This window comes from Suricata suricatta, unplaced genomic scaffold (assembly GCF_006229205.1).
Source record: "Suricata suricatta isolate VVHF042 unplaced genomic scaffold, meerkat_22Aug2017_6uvM2_HiC HiC_scaffold_11333, whole genome shotgun sequence".
Taxonomy (NCBI): Eukaryota; Metazoa; Chordata; class Mammalia; order Carnivora; family Herpestidae; genus Suricata; species Suricata suricatta.
The window spans coordinates 1-464 of NW_021855261.1; the positions used below are offsets into that span (position 1 = coordinate 1).

The following is a 464-nucleotide window of genomic DNA, read 5'->3' on the forward strand; positions in this document are numbered from 1 at the left end:
GCTTAACCGACTGAGCCACCCAGGTTCCCCACTATGTATTTTTATTTTAAATGTATTGATATTCACTGACCTATATCAGGTTCAGAATGGAAACAAGTGCTTAAAACACTAGTCCTTCAAACTAGTAGAAAAGAGGAGATTGTTTTAAACTGATAAGAACAGATACTACGCTTGATCTTAGCTAAAAGGCCTAGAAGCGATTGAGGAGATTGTTTTAAATAACGGAATATGTACCTAAGAGGTAAAAGGAATAGGAGGAATGATTTAAATATTTTGGGAGCTGATGATACAACTCTAATTAGAATGTACTAGAGAATCGCTGTAGTTTGACAGCTTCCAAATGCCACATATCCCTGGACCCAAAGCATCCAAAAAATCTCAAATATGATAGGGTGCCCACATAGATAAACAGTAATCCAATCTGCTCTGTTTTCAAGGAGACCTTTGCGTATTCAGCAGAAGTA

At 37.1% G+C, this 464-nt stretch overlaps 1 pseudogene; it reads right to left on the bottom strand.

The window, feature by feature from the left end:
• Window positions 1–33: 33 nt before the first annotated feature.
• On the bottom strand, window positions 34–201 carry LOC115284598 (annotated as a pseudogene).
• Window positions 202–464: the final 263 nt, after the last annotated feature.